Source organism: Oryx dammah, unplaced genomic scaffold, assembly GCF_014754425.2.
Source record: "Oryx dammah isolate SB20612 unplaced genomic scaffold, SCBI_Odam_1.1 HiC_scaffold_2, whole genome shotgun sequence".
In the NCBI taxonomy this organism is placed as follows: domain Eukaryota; kingdom Metazoa; phylum Chordata; class Mammalia; order Artiodactyla; family Bovidae; genus Oryx; species Oryx dammah.
The window spans coordinates 65,299,234-65,318,602 of record NW_024070186.1 but is presented as its reverse complement, the minus strand read 5'-3'; the positions used below and the strand labels follow the sequence as shown (position 1 = coordinate 65,318,602).

Here is a 19,369-nt window from a genome sequence, read left to right as displayed (position 1 = left end):
TTTGATTAGAGATAAGAAGGAAGGAAGAAAAGAAGAGGAATTATGGTTGGTAAGCATATGTCGTGTTCAGTTGCTCTCTTTGTGGCCCCATTGCCTGTAGCCTGCCAGGCTCCTCTGTCCTTGGAATTTTCCAGGCAAGAACACTGGAGCAGGTTGCTGTTTCAACCTCCAGGGGATCTTCCCAACCCAGGGATCAAAACCACATCTCTTGTGTCTCCTGCACTGGCAAGTGGATTCTTTACCACTAGTCCCATATGGGAAGCCCCCTTGTAAACACATAGTAGCTACTATCAAAATATTAATTTAAAAAAAGTGTCCATTCACAAATGTAACATTACCAATAACTATGTTTCAAGCAAAGAATAGAACTATTTTTGCTTTCTAGTATAATAATTTATATTATGCTACATCTTGATTCTCTTGTCAGATGTAACCAAAAGAATTGTAACTACTAAGAAAATATAAGAAAATTGAATTAATTCTGACTAAATTCTTAACTAACATCCCTTAGGTTCTTTCCAGTTTTCTGACTTGTATCTTAGTTCAGAATATATATTTACCTCAATAAGAATCAAGCATAGAAATTCTAATGATCCTTTGTTTAAAAATATCCAAGTATATTTTCGCTCAAAATATTGCTCGAATCTCCTCCTGCAAAAGCACGAAAATTACAAGTAGCTGTTGAACAACCATCAATAGGAAAATGCTGGAACCCACCCAAAAAAGATATCCTCTGTCCAAAGACAAAGGAGAAGCTGCAACACAATGGTAGGAGGGGCACAATCAGGATAAAATCAAATCCTGTCCCTGCCAGATGGGCAGATCACAAACTAGACAACAATAATACGGAAGAAGTTCTCCCACTGTTCTCTCACAGAACTGAAGGTTTTGGCCTTATGTCCAGAGGTAGGGTCTGAACTCATGACCCTACCATAAAGACTATAAACTCGATGGCTGGGTCATATCAAGGCAGATAGCTAACAGGGAGGGAGTGCAGCTACCCAGCCTGGGTATCTGGCAAAAGGACTAGGAATCCTCAGGGAATCTGACTTTGAAGACCAGCAGGATTTGATTACAGGACTTCCATAAGACTAGCGGAAATAGAAACACCACTCTTGGAGGGCAAAACCAAATTCTTGTATGCACCAGGACTCAGCGGAAATTAAGCAGTGACTCCATAGGATACTGAACCAGACCTCCCTGTTAGTATTAGAGGATCTCCTGTGGAGGCAAGGGTCGACAGTGGCTTGCTATGGGGATGGGGGTGGTGCTCCTTGGAGTGAGCCCTCTTGGAGGTTGTTATTAACCTTACCATAGAGCCTATAGACTCCAGGGATGGGTCACATCAGGACAAATAACGAACAGGGAGTGAGTGCAGCCCCCCTATCACAGACAATGGGATTAAAATTTCACTGAGCATGACTCTGTCCGCCAGGGCAAATTTCAGTTTTTCCCACCACCAGTTCCTCCAATCAGGAAGCTTACACAATACTCTTAACCTCTTCCACTGGAGGGCAGATAGAAGAAGCAAGAAGAACTTCAATCCCACAGCTGCCAGAAAAAAAGCCATATCACAGAAAGTTAATCTAAATGAAAAGTCAGTGGCTTATGTTCTAGATGAAAGGACAAGATAAAACCCCAGAAAAACAACTAAATGAAGTGGAGATAGGCAATCTTCCAGAAAAAGAATTCAGAATAGTGATGTTAAAGATGATCCAGGATCTCAAGAACTAAAGAACAGAGATGAGCAATATGGTAGAATGAATCAATAGCAGAACTAAGGCAGAAGAATGGATAAGTGACCTGGAAGTCCGAATGGTGGAAATCACTGCTGCAAAACATTATAGTAACAAGACTGAAAAAAAAAAAAATGACGATAACCTAAGTTATGAGACAACGTTAAACACACCAACATTCACATTATAGGGATCCCAGAAGGAGACAAGAGACAGGACCTGAGAAAATATTTAAAGATATTTAAACTATCATAAAGAGATGATAGTTCAAAACTTTCCTAACATTCCAGTTCCAAGTCAGTCACTCAGTCATGTCCGACTCTTTGGGAATCGCAGCACACCAGGCCTCCCTGTGCATCACTAACTAGTGGAGATTACTCAAACTCATGTCCATTGAGTCAGTGATACCATCCAGCCATCTCATCTTCTGTCGTCCCCTTCTCCTCTTGCCCCCAATCCCTCCCAGCATCAGGGTCTTTTCCAATGAGTCAATTCTTCTCATGAGGTGGCCAAGGTATTGGAGCTTTGGCTTCAGCATCATTCCTTCCAATGAACACCTAGGACTGATCTCCTTTAGAATGTACTGGTTGGATCTCCTTGCAGTCCAAGGAACTCTCAAGAGTCTTCTCCGACACCACAGTTCAAAAGCATCACTTCTTCAGTGCTCAGCTTTCTTCACAGTCCAACTCTCACATCCATACATGACCACAGGAAAAACCATAGCCTTGACTAGACGGACCTTTGTTGGCAATGTAATATCACTGCTTTATAATATGCCATCTAGGTTGGTCATAACTTTTCTTCCAAGCAGTAAGCGTTTTTTCATGGCTTCAGTCACCATCTGCAGTGATTTTAGAGCCCAGAAAAACAAAGTCTGACACTGTTTCCACTGCATCCCCATCTGTTTCCCATGAAGTGATGAGACCAAATGCCATGATCTTAGTTTTCTGAATGTTGAGCTTTAAGCCAACTTTTTCACTCTCCTCTTTCACTTTCATCAAGAGGCTTTTTAGTTCCTCTTCACTTTCTGCCATAAGAGTCATGTCATCTGAATATCTGAGGTTATTGATATTTCCTGGCAATCATGATTCAGCTTGTGCTTCTTCCAGCCCAGTGTTTCTCATGATATACTCTGCATAGAAGTTAAATAAGCAGGGTGACAATATACAGCCTTGACATACTCCTCTTCCTATTTGGAACCAGTCTGTTGTTCCATGTCCAGTTCTAACTGTTGCTTCCTGACTTGCATATAAGTTTAAGAGGCAGGTCAGGTGGTCTAGTATTCCCATCTCTTTCAGAATTTTCCACAGCTTATTGTGATCCACACAGTCAAAGGCTTTGGCATAGTCAATAAAGCAGAAATAGATGTTTTTCTGGAACTCTCTTGCTTTTTCCATGATCCAGCAGATGTTGACAATTTGATCTCTGGTTCCTCTGCCTTTTCTAAAACCAGCTTGAACATCTGGAAGTTCACAGTTCATGTATTGCTGAGGCCTGGCTTGGGGAATTTTGAGCATACTTTACTAGCGTGTGAGATGAGTGCAATTGTGCGGTAGTTTGAGCATTCTTTGGCATTGCCTTTCTTTGGGATTGGAATGAAACTGACATTTTCCAGTCCTGTGGTCACTGCTGAGTTTTTCAAATTTGCTGGCATATTGAGTGAAGCACTTTCATAGCATCATCTTTTAGGATTTGAAATAGCTCAACTGGAATTCCATCACCTCCACTAGCTTTGTTCATAGTGATGGTTTCTAAGGCCCACTTGACTTCACATTCCAGGATGTCTGGCTCTAGGTGAGTGATTACACCGTCATTATTATCTGGGTCATGAAGATCTTTTTTGTACAGTTCTTCTGTATATTCTTGCTACCTCTTAATATCTTCTGCTTTTGTTAGGTCTATACAATTTCTGTCCTTTATCAGGCCTATCTTTGCATGAAATATTCCCCTGGTATTTCTAATTTTCTTGAAGAGATCTCTAGTCTTTCCCATTCTGTTGTTTTCCTCTATTCTTTGCATTGATCGCTGAGGAAGTCTTTCTTATCTCTCTTTGCTGTTCTTTGGAACTCTGCATTCAGATGCTTGTATCTTTCCTTCTCTCCTTTGCTTTTCACTTCTCTTTTTTTCACAGCTATTTGTAAGGCCTCCTCAGAGAGCCATTTTGTTTATTTGCATTTCTTTTTCTTGGGGATGGTCTTGATCCCTGTCTCCTGTACAGTGTCACGAATTCTGTCCATAGTTGATCAGGCACTCTGTCTATCAGATGTAGTCCTTAAAATCTATTTCCCATTTCCACTGTATAACTGTAAGGGATTTGATTTAGGTCATACCTGAAGGGTCTAGTGGTTTTCCCTACTTTCTTCAATTTAAATCTGAATTTGGCAATAAGGAGCTCATGATCTGAGCCACAGTCAGCTGCCAGTCTTGTTTTTTCTGACTGTATAGAGCTCCTCCATCTTTGGCTGCAAAGAATATAATCTATCTGATTTCAGTGTTGACCCTCTGGTGATGTCCATGTGTAGAGTCTTCTCTTATGTTGTTGGAAGAGGGTGTTTGCTATGACCAGTGAATTCTCTTGGCAAAACTCTATTAGCCTTTGCCCTGCTTCATTCTGTATCCCAAGGCCAAATTTGCTTATTACTCCAGGTGTTTCTTGACATTAGAAAGGAAATAGTCAACTAAGTCCAGGAAGCACAGAGAGTCCTAGGCAGGATAAACTCAAGGAAGAACACACTGAGACACACAGTAATCAAACTGACAACAACAAAAAAAAATATTAAAAGGATGAATGGAAAAATAAAAATAATAGCATACAAGGGAACTCTGATAAAGTTAGAATTAACCACACCAACCAAAATACATAGACTGGCTGGGTAGATGAAAACATGTCCATGTATGCACTTCCACTTACTACATCACTCTACTTAACTCCTCAAATTGTACATAATTATTTTATACTGTTAGGTTAATCTTGTTTCCATTATGGCCTGCAATTGCAATTATCTTTTATTTTTTCTGGCTATTGATTGTGAAAACTGGTACTATTTACTACTGTCATTATGTAACCATTTTAATACAATTGTATCATGATTGCTCAAAAAAATAATAGATTTCTATATCACTATAACTACCATATAATATGAAAATCTGTAACCACTTTTTAAAATTCAGGTGTACATTAGAATTATCCTGTAATCATTTGAATAATACAAATGCCCAGGTATTGCTTTTTTTCTCCAAGGCTCCTGATGTGAAATTGATGAGCAGCAATGTTTAAAAACAACTGGACTATATGATGATCTTTTATCGAGTTTCTTTCACTTTCTCTATTTAATATTCAGTGCTCTCATTTCATTTAGTTTATGTTTTTCAATTCATCCATCTCTTTTTTTTGGTTGTTCTTTCTCAAGCCTTTATCAAGCATAGTAGAAAAGCTTAATATATAGTATTTATAATATATACACTTTAGAAAGCTTGTTAATTTTTTCTTAGCAAAAAAATTTATATTTTGGTTCCACTAGTTTGACTAAGTATGAATAGAAGCCTAGATTTTAATTTATATTCACTCAAAACTGTGATATAATTTCATTCATTCTGGTGCCTAGTATTACTGTTAAATATCTGGAAAGCTTATTATTTTAGTGATTTTAAAAAAATTTTTGAATGAGGATTGAAATTTTAATCCAATTCTGAGAATATAAAAATACTATGTGGTAAAAAAAAAAACAAACAAGAAATTAACATGTGAAACATTATTATGGCAGAAATGGCCACCCACTCAAGTATTCTTACCTGAAAAACTCCATAGACTGAGGAAACTGGCAGCTACAGTCCACGGGGTCACAAAGAGATGGATATAACTGAGTATACACACACACAGTATCATTAACTAAAGGACAGATTTTCTTCAAATTTCACAAAGTTTTATGTTAATGCTCATTATTTACTTTCATTCCTTATTCAAGATTCCAAATTGTATTTAGTTGCATTGAGAAGCTTCAGCTTTATGCAACAATTATAAAAAACCCTCTTTTCATTTTTATTCTGTTATAAATATTTTCTAATTTTCCTTGTGATGGCTTCTTAGACATATTCATCATTTAAATGTGGATATTTAATCCCCAAATACCTACAGTATTAATTAATAAACATAATTTTTTAAATTGTCAAAAATAAAGAATAGATGCTCTGTAACTGTGTGTAACTTACTAGAAGAGATAACTTACAATCAGAAGTCAAATAAAATTTATTAGGCAACCAGAAAATGGTCTAGTCTATAAACAGATAATAAAAATGCCAAATCAAATGGAAATTTCTTCTTTGTCTTGCTTCTTTGCAAATCTCTCCCACATCTTTGTTTTTATCTCAAAGAGATAAAATTCCTTGAATAAAAAGTTCTATACTTCTTTTTATCTCTAGTAATTGCCTTAATACATAAGAAAATGCAGATATTCTAATAATGTTTATCTCTTCTTTGGTTGATTAATATAGGACCAGCTGATAAGTACAAACTTGACAAACTGAACAATGTAAAAACTGTACAGTAGGAGCCAACACAATGTTGCAAAGCAATTATTCTCCAATAAAAACAAATAAATAAATTTAAAAAAATTTTAAATATTACTGAAAATATTTTGGTATGCATACACACACCATTTGGGCTCATAACATACACAGTCTTACAAGCTTCTCTTAGTACATGGTCATAATCTTTAAAGTGAAATAAATGGCAGAGAGTTAGCACTTGATATTTGCTCAGTTTGTTCAAGGTTTTATCATGTATTCCTTTGTTTAGAAAAGTGTTCTTAAATTAATAATTGCTTTAAAACACACCTCCAAGACACTGTCTCCTTAACTGAAGACCCTTCATTTTAACAACTTCTTACTTCTTTTTATGCCTCTTTAAGCTTGAAACTTTGGAATGTATTTTCAATCATATTGTGGAATCATATTGCTGTAGTGAGTACCTCATAGGCTCAAGCTCACAACCAGTGAATAGCTACAGCTTTTAGAAGCTAGGTTAGGCCAACACCAAGCTGATACTGCCAATGATCTTATAATATTTGGCTCAGTCTTTAGTTTTCTTAGCAACTCATTTTAGGGTACAGACTCAAGGCATTTGAGCAGGTTTATTCAAGAATACTTATCTATCCTACACCAGGGCTTTCTGTTGTTTGGCATACCTAAACTTCAGGATCTAGACTTTAGTTATTTTCATTTCCAAGGTCTTTAGGTCTTAAATCAACACAGACAGATGTGTCCACTCACGGTCTATGACTTCCTTTCTGGATCAAGTTATAGTTACCCTGAATTTTAGAATCTCTGAATTCCCTTCTCAGATGACCCCAGATTTGCTTGCAGTGATTTGGCAGTCTTCTTCTTAAGACCCATACCTCCAGGAAAGACTGCGCTCCCACTGTGTGATCATAGACGCAGGGAGTAAGTGAGGATCAGTTGTTTATGGCTGTTGTGGGCTGTGCTCAAAAGTGCAGACTGGGGTGTTCACACATATATACATGAGGCCCTTCATGGTGTGGGACAGAGTCAGGGTGGGCAGAGAAAGAAGAGTAGGCCAAGGATCAAAGATCAGAGGCTGAGGAACCACTTCTTCCTCTGTCATCACATTTTGGCATAGGATTCTCAGGAGTTTAAAAACACTATATTCAAAACTTCCTGATAACTTTAGGCATGTATTTGTCAAATCATGAGGAAAGAGCATTTTTATTTAAGAGTATTTTTTCAGTTTGAGTTATAATGTTTTAACCCTATAGCATAATGGTGTCTATTTATACAATTGCTTCTTTGTGTTAGGGGAAAACCAGGCCATGACCTCATTTCTAAGCAAGTTACAGGCATCAGTCAGTTGAAATACACTAAATTTCAGAGATGACTAAAATACTGAAAAAAATACTGAAAATGGGGAGGGGGAAAACACAGTAAAAGTAAAAATTTTATATAAAAGGCAAGGGATGAAAGAAGAATGAAAGGACATGAAGAGAAAGACCATATGTTCAGGAAAAGGTGAAAGAAGACAGTCTAAAAAGGAGAGAGAATTTAAGAAAATAGATGAAAGAAAGAAGAAAACATACAGAAAGGGAGATTAGAAAAGAAGGAGGAGCTGTATATAGAAATGACCTGATGGGAATAGGAAGAATTAAGTCTGTACTTTTTTCAACTCCTCAGTCAAGTACCATGCCCCTCTAAGCTCCTCTCTCCTTGTGCTACAGAGAAATGGATTACACCACCTGGGTTTAATGACCACTCTTGCTCTAAATGTAAGTGAATTTGTAAGTGCTTCTTTTCCATCAATCCATCAGAGAAAGTCAGGGCCAGGCACATCTCTAGAACCAGCACACTTAGAGACTATCCTTTCACCAAAGAGGCCTCTGATCTCACTGTGACCACTTGGATTGTCCAAAATCACCCCTGAACTTGTGGGAGTCTGCAAACCAATGACTGTCAGTGGAGCAACCATTCCTAACCTGTGCTGTGTGGCCAGTACAGGAAGACGTGCCCTGAACTGAACCTCACTATTCTGCCATTATCCACATCCTAATCTGACTTTATTGTTTCAAAGACTAGGTCTCAGCAATATTAACACAAATTTCTTTTAATTCAGCTTTCATATATACACTTATATACATATATGTGTGTGTGTGTGTGTGTATGTATGAGTCATAAGTTAGAAATTATCTTTAAACATGGAGCATGTGTAAATTTTCTGTTAAGAATTACCAATAAATAAAAATAAATGACAAGATACTAATTTATTGATGTATGGCAAAACCAATACAATATTATAAAGTAATTAACCTTCAATTAAAATAAATTTTTTTTTAAAGAAAAACTGAAAATGACCTTGTGCATAAAGCTACAGTTTATGCTTTCCCTTCTTTTGCCCACTTACCAGTACCACAGAAACACTACACTATTTAGACTTAAAATGTTCTTCACTGATATGAGAAAACTGGGTCAGGATAATTTCAATGCTAAAACTATTGACAAGAGGCTGTCACAATGAGAATACTGATTAATACTTTGTTCTCTTTCAGAATTCTCTCCATTCAATTACAGTCTCCGGGACAGAAGCCTCATGAAAAGAGGACAACTGAAAGCTCTCTTGAGACTAACATAAAAGCCAGAACTTTCATAAGGAAGCAGTAATGAACTTTATAAGCTAAGTGGCCTTGGCTTCATTTCATGTTTTTATTTTTTTAACATTTATGAGATTTCAAGGCCACTGTTGTATCTTTACTTGTAGTTTCTATAGAAACATGTGCTTATTAAAAAAACAACAACAGTAACTTGTGTGAGACATTATAAGCTATGAAACAGAAAAGATCTACAATTCCTGATGCAAATAAAATATCAGGTTGGCCAAAAGTTTCATTCATTTTTTTCTGTAACATGTTATGTAAAAACTCAAACAGACACTTTAGCCACTGAATAGTAAGAAGAAGGTTTAGAAAGAATGGAGAAGGAAATTGATTCATGACCCTAGTCACCATCCACAGCTATGTGAGCTCAAGATATTTCATTCTGAAATTTATAGTTACAGCATATGGGTACCAATACTATTCTTAACATTTTAATTATTCATTTTAAAAAGTCACCTAATTAGTTCCCCAAGTGGTTTTAGATGTCAAACATTCTCCTTAAAGAAATGTGACGCTATCATTGAAATTAGAAGAGACAAACTTGTCCATCAGCTCATCTTCGAAAATTACTTTGGAAATAAAATTAGGAAACAGAAGATAGGACAACATATTTAAAGCTATTGGCCTTCACATTAAGTGGACAATTAAAAATATCATTTTACCAAGAAAGAACAGACAAGAAAAACCATATTCAGTTTTTGTTTTAAATTTAGGAAACAATGGTCATGTTTAAAGTAGTTTGATTTTACCAGATTTTTCCTCTACTGCTTTTTAATCCATTCACTTATATTTGCTAGAATTGTAAACTTTGGATATCTTGGAATCTAATTTTAGACTCTTTTGTAAAAAGAATATATAAACTATTTTAAGTTTTGTCATGACAGTCAAATTATGGGTCCTTTTAAATCTCATTAAGAAATATTACCCACTTGCAGTTGCCTAACTTTGAGAGTTGTCAAATCTGAGATGCTTAGAATCTTTGCAAAGGAAGCTATGAAAAATGAGAATGAAGTTTCGTAGCATTGCTCTGTACTCGGAATGTAGTGGGAGTGGGAGTAGCCGGGAGCACGTGTGCTAGTGTGCTCAGTCACTCAGTTGTGTCACACTTTCTCTGACCACATGGGATTTTCTAGGCAAGAATACTGTAGTAGGTTGCCCTTTCCTACTTCAGGGGTTCTTCCCGACTCACAGATCAAATCGGTTGTGACAAATGGAAAGCATTTTAGAACTCATTTTATTTAAAAAAAAAAAAAAATCTTGTGAAAGAGCATAAGAGTAGAGAAAAGAGTTCAGAAATCTGTTGCTAGCATGTCAGGTTTGAATCCTAATTCCATCGCTTGATATATGTGTGATGTTGGCCAAGTTACTTGACCACTTTGTACTTAGTTTTACCTTTAATGAAAGTAGTAATACTTTAGTAAAGTGCTAGTTATAAGGACACAGATTAAATTAAATAAATATATTTAAAGGATTTAGAGCAAAACAATGTCTACCACAAATGTTACATCAGTATTTGTTAAACACAACTTTGCTTGATATCACCTTGCCTCTATCACTTCTCTCTACATTAGGGGCCTTCTTAGTCAATATGATTTGTCCCATTAAATCAGCAGGTTAATTACCCAGAAGATGGTTCAAATATGTAATCAGTAAAACAAACCAAAAAAATTGTGCATGTAAAATATTATATATGTTAATTTAAAACCTGCATATGTATGTTTGCTGGCCAACAATTTGATGTAAAGCCAAGGCCTTGTCTCTGAATACTGACCTGTTGAATAAAGTTCTATTATTTCTTTCTTGTGTCATATATTATGTAGCTTTCATGTCGCCTTTGATTTAAAGTGGAATTATTAAAGACATTTTTGAAGTATACTGAGCATGCAATGCATTTAGATGACTAAAGCTTCCCCCAATCTTGAGAGTTGTCTGGACCATTCCACACTAATTCTTTATTAGCAACATACTTTTTAGAATGATACAACTACAAATGTCTGAGAAATAATTGTTTTTATACTCATGATTCATAACTTTATGTAACAAAGTACCTAGTTATTAAAAACAAATGCAAAGGGCATATATAGGTCTAAGAATAGAGCTGACAACAGGCAAGCATACCATTGAAAAACAGAACAGGGTATGCAAAAATTCAGGAAGGACCTCCCTATAATGAGCTTCAAGGATCCTTGAGCATTAATCATTATGTTTTAAGGGAATGCAAACTGTCAATTAACCCCACAAATTGGTTAACTGGAAGTCAGTTAAGACAAATTCTACTATACTGACTTTACTTGATAGTTTATATGTCTGTGTGCATGGGTGCTCAGTCGCTCAGTCGTGTCTAACTGTTTGTGACCCCATAGACTGTAGCCCACCAAACTCCTCTCTTCATGGGATTTTCCTGGCACAAATATAGGAATAGATTGTCATATATGTCTGAGTCCCAATCTAAACCATGGCTGCTGTGAGGAAAGGAGGGTATTTTTAAAATTCATCTTTGCGTGTCTAACATAGTGCTGGATTCCTGCAAATGCTTAATAACTTTTGGCTAAATTAATGAACATGTTAGAATGGGCCAATATCTGAATAAATCACCTCTGGAGTTGCCCTATATTCTTAACTCACATTCTGCCAAATTTACAATTTAGTTTACCATTAAAACCTGTTGTAAGTAGTATCATTGAAGTTATCAAAAACTTCATTAAAAAAAAAAATCCCATTAACGGGCATGATCACAAGATCATTTCTGAAAACAGCATTCGAGTTGAAATATAGTGCATATGTGATATATTTTGACCCAGTGATTGTAGGCATTCAGAATAAATGTCCTTATTTAGAAATCCAAGCAAGGACAATCGCTAGGGGAAATCTATCCTCCTTGCAGTCATTTCAGAATATTAGGCAATTTGAAATATGATCTTTTGAATTATCCATTTGAGTCTTTACAGTTTATCCATTCTTTGTTTTTTCAATATCTGTCTCATATTTCAATTTCTTGTGTTTATTCCTCAGGCTCTTGGAAGCATGCACCAACTTTAATAGCACTCCTTCTGTGACAGGCATTTCATATACTGTACAATCAAAGCTTTCCAAGTCTGCTCTATAAATGTTGATTTGTTGATTGGGGTTTAACCTTCCCTTCTAAAAGAAGGCTTCCAAGAAGCAGAATTCTTTGTAGAGTCACAGTTTATAAGAGTGTTACATTCCCTACTTCATGCTGTTTATCAAGTGGATGTGATGGCAATACTCAAAGATGACCAGAAAAGATAAACACAGGTTAATATGAAATCATAGTTCAAATCGTTGAACAGGGAAAAGATGAACAGCTAGTCAATATTATAAACACTAAACTACAGTTATCCCTCAGTATCTGTTGACATACTCACCCATGGATTCCAAAATGCACAGATGTTCAAGTCCCTTATATAAAATGACTCAGTGGCTACTGACTCTCCATATCCACAAGTTCTGTGTGTGGATGCAGAGGGCCAACTGTAGAATAGTTTAATCAAGGCCATTCTCTCAAATCAGTATCCCTCCAAATGTGGTTCAGAGACCTGAAAGTGACACTGAGACTAATCTATTTTCATAATGATAGTAACATTACATGCCTTTTTCACTTTCATTTTCACGCTGCATTCACGAGTGTATAGGGTATAGAAAGTTCAGTAATAGAGCTTCAGATTCCACACTTGAACTAACCTTCAGGAAACTAATACCTGCCATTTCAGTATAAAATAAAAATGTCTGTCATTATATGACCATTTCTCGCAAAACAATGTTACAACAGAATGCAAAAACCAATATGAGAGTTGAGCTATCTGTTTAGTATTAAGTCACATTAAAAAGACTGACAAAATATAAAATAGTGCACTCTTCTCATTTGTGTTTTCTTCTCTTGGGAAATTTTTTATAACTCATTTTTTATAAAAATAAGTTATTTATATTCATTTAAATGATTTGATATTTTAAGACATTTATATTCATTTAAATGTATTGATATTTTTAAATTAAAAATTGATATTGATATTTTAAAAATTGATAATTACCTTTTATAAAAATAAGTTATTTATATTCATTTAAATGTATTGATATTTTTAAAAATTAATAAATACTATATATTTTTCTTCAGTTTTCATTTCTAACATGGTAAATATTAATATCTACATGTATTAGTGCACTCAATATCTCAGCAAATTTGGAAAATGCAGCAGTGACCACAGGACTGGAAAAGGTCAGTTTTCATTATGATCCCAAAGAAGGGCAATGCCAAAGAATGTTCAAACTATGGCACAATTGCACTAATTTCACATGCTGCTAATGTAATGCTCAAAATCCTTCAAACTAGGCGTCAGCAGTATGTAAACTGAGAACTTTCAGGTGTACAAGCTGTATTTAGAAACAGCAAAGGAACCAGAGATCAAATTGCCACATCCATTAGATCACAGAAAAAAGAAGGGAATTCAGAAAAACATCTACTTCTGCTTCACTGACTATGTTAAATCCTTTGACTGTGTGAATCACAACAAACTGGAAAATTCTTCAAAATATGGGAATACCAGACCACCTTATCTGTCTCCTGAGAAACCTGTATACAGATCAAGAAGCAAGAGTTAGAACCTGACATGGAATAACAGCCTGGCTCCAAATTGGGAGAGGAGTACACCAAGGCTGTATATTGTCACCCTGCTTATTTAACTTATGCAGAGTGCATTATGTGAAATATCAGGCTGGATGAAGCACAAGCTGGAATAAAAATTTCTACGAGAAATATCAACAATCTCACATATGCAGATGATACCACCCTAATAACAGAAAGTGAAGAAGAGCTAAAGAGCCTCTTGTTGATTGTGAAAAAAAGAGTAGAAAAGCTGACTTAAAACTCAACAATCAAAAATCAAAGATCATGGCATGTGGTTGCATTCAGTTCAGTTCAGTCGCTCAGTCGTGTCCGACTATTTGCGACCACATGAACAGGCCTCCCTGTCCATCACCAACTCCTGGAGTTTACCCAAACTCATGTCCATTGAGTCGCTGATGCTATCCAACCATCTCATCCTCTGTCATCCCCTTCTCCTCCTGCCCTCAATCTTTTCCAGCATCAGGGTCTTTTCAAATAAGTCAGCTCTTTGCATCAAGTGGCCAAAGTATTGTAATTTCAGCTTCAACACCAGTCCTTCCAAATTACTTCATGACAAATAGAAGGGGAAAAAAGTGGAAGCAGTGACAGATTTTATTTTCTTGGGTTCCAAAGTCACTGCAGACAGTGACTGAAGCCATTAAATTAAAAGACATTTGCTTCTTGGAAGAAAAGCTCTGACAAACCTAGACAGCATATTAAAAAATAGTGACATCACTTTGCTGACAAAACAGTCACATACAGATGTGATTGTTGGACCATAAAAGGTGCTGAAGAATTGATGCTTTTGAATTGTGGTGCTGGAGAAGACTTTTGAGAGTTCCTTGGACAACAAAGAGATCAAACCAGTCAATTCTTAAGGGAATCAACCCTGAACATTCATTACCTCACGGAAAGAGCCAATTCATTGGAAAAGACCCTGATGCTGGGAAAGATTGAGGGCAGGAGGAGAAGGGACGATAGAGGATGAGATGGTTGAATGGCATTACCGACTCAATGAACATGAGTTTGAGCAAGTTCCTGGAGATAGTGATGGTCAGGGAAGCCTGGTATGCTGCAGTCCATAGGGTTGCAAAGAGTCAGACATGACTTGATGAATGAACAACAACTCACATAAACAAAAAGCTCTTTTCTTTGGAGTGTTCAGTACTAAGAAATGCAATTAGGTTTTAGAACAAAATATTTTGAAACCTTTACTCTAAGATCTGAAAATTATCATACCATATATTTTTATCTGACAGTTATTTTTATCTTTTCCTAAAATAACTTACAAAGAAAACAAATGAGCTTGAAACAACACTGAAAAACCCCTTTCTATCGTGTTTGGAATTGGTCCATTTTGAAATAGAAAAGGTAAACTCTCATTTCTAAATGACATTAATTTGTTGTGTAGCTACAGTATGAAACAAATTCTATCAGACACTACAAAAAAAAAGTTCAGTTTTTGCATAGTTATGCATAACTTTTCAGTTTCTAAAATAAAAAATTTTAATTGACTTTTGAACAGCCATTATCTATTAACATAACAATGACAGTGACTAAGTTCCCAACAAAAAATGAAAATGACAAAACAATCTCTAATTTAAGTAATGTAAGTTTTTCTTTTCAACTTTGTACAGTAAATAAAACATAATCACCATGTAAACTATGAGATATTTTGCTCCAAAATATGTATGTATGCATTGCATCTGTAGTGCATCTGCACAAACAATTATTTTTATACCACACAATTACCTTAAAGTTCTCTCTTTCTCACACATACATACATTCATGCTTTTTTATAGCAGTTTAAGAATCAGAATTTATTTCAAAGTCATCTAACTTAAAAGGAATTAGTAAGAGCTTCCAAATACCTATGCTACTTGGTTTTTATTTGCTGGGGTACCAAGAGATATTGAAACAATTGTGCAAAAATCTCTGCTATATAAAAGCTATAATACCCTTTTATCTCATTATAATTTAAATGTTAAATGCTCCATTATAGAGGTAAATTGGGTTTAATACAGAATTTTTCAAGCAGAAGAGCAAAAAATGTAAGGTCAAACAGAGTGAGGAACCAGAGCTTCAAACTGTGGTATAAAACTTGTTAGGGCATGGATTGATCTATTGATATACTAAGAAAGTCAGACCCTCTGACATGCCCTATAGAGAGTAAATATACTGAACTGGAACAATAATTATATGAAACAGCTGTTAAGTGACAGAAGAAATGTGCATTGGACCACCGGCTTGTCATAAATATCGCACTCTTAATCAGAAAGCATCTGTCTTTTCATTTTCTTTTCAGTAATCTCTGCATTGTATTTAATCTGTGCAAAATGCTTCTTCTAACAGGTGCAACGATGTTTACAAAGTGAAAACCTTATTTAAATGAAGTTTACAACTAGAGATGTTTCAATTAACAAGGTGATATCTTACGAGGTGGAATAATTCTAACATTTGGCAAAGCCACAGACTGCTTTTCATTTGTGAAATTTAACTATTGTAAAATTAGAGTATAGATGCCAACAAAAGCTGAAAGATGAAAGGTATTTCAAGCAATCTATGCAATATATGAACATCCAGAGAAACTACAGGGAAAACTTATTGGTGAGACTAAGGATAGTATGAAATATTGGGAGTATTTCTTATGAAATGTCATATTTCATTTAAAAAATGTTAGAACTAATAATGTTCAATATCTTCCCCAAAAGTGGTGTCTACAGCATTAGTCTACTTTCCTACAGGTAGTTTTTCTCTTATTATCACTACTTACTTGTGGAAATTGAATATACTAGATTCATAATCAGTCTTGCTAGATTAAAAATCCTGTCAGAAATTCTAAGACTTGCATTATAATCACCTAAATAAATTATAAATAAATAATTTATTTAAAAACAAGTATACTGTTAGCATACTTAGAATGCATATACAATTTTTAAAGTGAAAGGGACTATAGCTTTAACTGCTTTTACTTAAAATGCAAAGATATTGAACACAAAGATAACAAACTCAGTTTCTATAGCCTCCAGACAGGTAATAGAGGTGATAGGAGTCTGGTGAAACATGTGGCCCTTTAGGCTGTTGGATCATTCATTTCCTAAGTTTTGGTAGACAGGGGTGTTGAAGAAATATTTTTAATATTGTAATTGTAATGCACAATTTCGGAGATGGCAATGGCACCCCACTCCAGTACGCTTGCCTGGAAAATCCCATGGATGGAGGAGCCTGGTAGGCTGCAGTCCATGAGATTGGTAAGAGTCAGACATGACTGAGCGACTTCACTTTCACTTTTCACTTTCATGCATTGGAGAAGGAAATGGTAACCCACTCCAGTATTCTTGCCTGGAGAATCCCAGGGACGGGGGAGCCTGGTGGGCTGCCGTCTATGGGGTCGCACAGAGTCGGACACGACTGAAGTGACTTAGCAGCAGCAGCAAAGCACAATTTAGCCAATTGTTTCCATGGAAAAAAGAATCCATTGATTTCAGAAATTCAAGTTTTCAATAAAGCTCAGAACAAACAAAAGATATCTGTGGACTGGATCTTTCCCTTGGGCTACAAATTTGCAAACTTTAATGTAATAGTTGAGGATTACTGTAATAGTTGAGGATTACTGTTAAAGAGATCTAGATAAACTTCTATCTTGGACATTTATTAGCTTTATGATCTTGGATAAGCTACTTGATTTTAAGCTCCATTTCATCCACAGCAAAAAAAAAAAAAAAGCCAGTAATAAAAGGTAACTCATAGGGATATTGTAAATGATAAATGAGATAAAGTAATATACCTCAGTTGCTAAATTGCATCCAACTCTTTGCAACCCCGTGGACAGTAGCCTGTCAAGCTCCTTTGTCCATGGAATTTTCCAAGCAAAAATAGTGTAGTGGATTGCCATTTTCTTCTACAAGGTAATTTAAAATATCTCCTAATGTAGAACTATTTAGCAAAGCAAGTATTCAATAAGTGGTAGACATTACATATTATATTACACATATAGTATATTATGCAATATATAAACATAATATATATTTTATCTTCATTGCATGGGAAAAGCTCTAATTTCCTTATCTGCTTTTACTAATTGACATAGGATAAATATTCTTTAAAGCATGGATAAAGTCTTTCAATGTTTATAATTCCTCTTAATAACTGCATACAAATATTTATTATAGGTTAACACAGAAAGCAAAGGCTATTGTCTGTTCTTTGGACAGTTCACCATACAAAATTGTCTCATCTCAAGCTTTTACATTTTGTAAGGGACAAATCTATTAATTTTTTTTTCCCACACTAAAAGCAATATAAATAAGATCATTAGTTATAAAACACAGATTTTCTTTTAATTACTTTTTTTGGAGAAAAATACAGTAGAAAATATTTTGATGATGGGAGTTAGACATTCTGTATATAATCTGAAAAACTGATTCAGAGTAATCCAGTTCTAGGGGATAAACTTTAGCCTGAGGTTTTTGTTGTTTAGTCACTAAATCCTGTCGGACTCATCTGCCACCCCATGTAGCCCAAGAGTCATCCTGGGGAGTTTCACATTATAATCATACCTTCAGAGAATTTGGGCTTCCCTGGTGGCTCGGATGGTAAAGAATCTGCCTGTAAGGTGGGAGACTCAAGTTCAATCCCTGGGGTGGGAAGATCCCCTGGAAAAGGGAATAGCAACCCAATCCAATATTCTTGCCTGGAGAACTCCATGGAGAGTGGAGCCTGATGGGCTACAGTCCATGGGGTTGCAAAGAGTCAGACATGACTGAGAGACTAACGCCCAACCTCAGAGAACTTCATTGGGACCTGTTTCCAAATTTCCTCCCATTACGCCCTCAGATCTTCCAACTCATCATAAATCACCTAGTCAGCCTTAGAAGTATGCTTTTCTTAATGATTAGCAAACCCCTCCCTCCCACTAATGTCTTATCAAAAAAGTTTTGAAACTCCCCCAATAATGTGCAAGTCAGATAGTAATAGTTCTGATGGTAGCTATGGGTGATGAAGCCTTTCTATATACTTACTGTTAGCCAAGCCTCTTACATGCATGGTAAGCATTTCATCTTTACCATGGCTCTATAGAGGCTTCCCTGGTGGCTCAGCGGTAAAGAATCTGCCTGTCAAGCAGGAGATGTGAGTTCCATCTTTGAGTCAAAAAGATCCCTTGGAGAAGGAAATGGCAACCCACTCCGGTGCTCCTGCCTGGAGAAGCCTGTGGACAGAGGAGCCTGGTAGGCTACAGTTCCTGGGGTTTCAAAAGAGTTGGACACAACTTTGTGACTAACAATGGTGCTATAGATTCTGTATATATAATAAGGTTCCCTCATCTATAAAAAGCAGTTCTTAAAAAAGTTAAAATCATTCTAGAACTTGAATCCAAAGGCAAAGCAAAAGTCACTCAGTTGTATCCGATTCCTTGTGGCCCCATGCACGATACAGTCCATGGAATTCTCCAAGCCAGAATACTGGAGTGGGTAGCCTTTCTCTTCTCCAGGGGAGCTTTTCAACCCAGGGATTGAACCACGGTCTCCTGCATTGCAGGCAGATTCTTTACCAACTGGGCTATCAGGGAAGTCCCCAAAGACAAGTACAGTCTCATTACCAAGGCTATACTGTATTGCCTCTCTAAATTCTTGGCTTAAACTCAACCAGCATGAATTAAACATATATTGAATAAAAGCTTTCTTTCAACGTGCTAACATGACAGGAGTTGGATGGGCTGGGATGGGATGGAGGGAGATAAAAAGATGTTAAAATGTGTCAACTAGGAGAATTAAAATATGAGTTAATTTCTTAATACATCAATTTCATTAAAGTATATATAGTAGGCTTGGTATGAGAAAAGATACCTCTATACA

The 19,369-nt window shown here is 36.0% G+C and overlaps 1 protein-coding gene across 2 annotated transcripts in view; it reads right to left on the bottom strand.

The window, feature by feature from the left end:
• The window catches only part of NAALADL2 (N-acetylated alpha-linked acidic dipeptidase like 2), a 1,592,461-nt gene that overhangs the window by 298,114 nt on the left and 1,274,978 nt on the right, over positions 1 to 19,369 (bottom strand). The window lies entirely within an intron of this gene.